This window comes from Arachis duranensis, chromosome 5, assembly GCF_000817695.3.
Source record: "Arachis duranensis cultivar V14167 chromosome 5, aradu.V14167.gnm2.J7QH, whole genome shotgun sequence".
Classification (NCBI taxonomy): Eukaryota; Viridiplantae; Streptophyta; class Magnoliopsida; order Fabales; family Fabaceae; genus Arachis; species Arachis duranensis.
The window spans coordinates 977,316-977,950 of NC_029776.3; positions in this window are offsets into that span (position 1 = coordinate 977,316).

Below are 635 nucleotides of genomic sequence, written 5' to 3' on the forward strand. Positions count from 1 at the left end.
TATATAATAATATACTAAAATTCTAACATTAAATAAACACGTTAGGATTAATGTTTTCTTTTGTTTTTCAGTTTTTCATTCACACTGTCACGGCCTTGGACACACTCCAACGCTACCGTGCCGGCACTCGGACTTACTCAACCTCTTGAGCTAATACCAAGTCAGCCTAACCCTCAATACTTAGCAAGAAAGCTAAGAATACAAGAGAACACAAGAGAAAGGAAGCTTTGGTGGAATAACACTTTATTGCTCAAGTGTGGTTACAAATGATTCACACACCCCAAACTCTAACTCTCACCCCTATTTATAGCCATCCACCTCCTCAATGGATGGTTAGGATTATATCTAATCAACGGTCCAGATTAATCATCCAGAACCTTCTTTACAAATATCTATCCTACCACAACTCTCTAAATGTTTCTAGATTATTCCATACCACTCTTTATACTTCTATATACATATATACTCTTCTAGAATACTCTATGACCTTCCAGAGTCTTCTAGAACCTTCTAGAGTATTCCGGAACCTTCTAGGACATTCTAGAACGTTCCGGAACCATCTACAGTATTCTCAAACACTCCAGAAAACTATACAAACACTGTTAAATCTAACCTTCTAAAAATTTACCGTGACA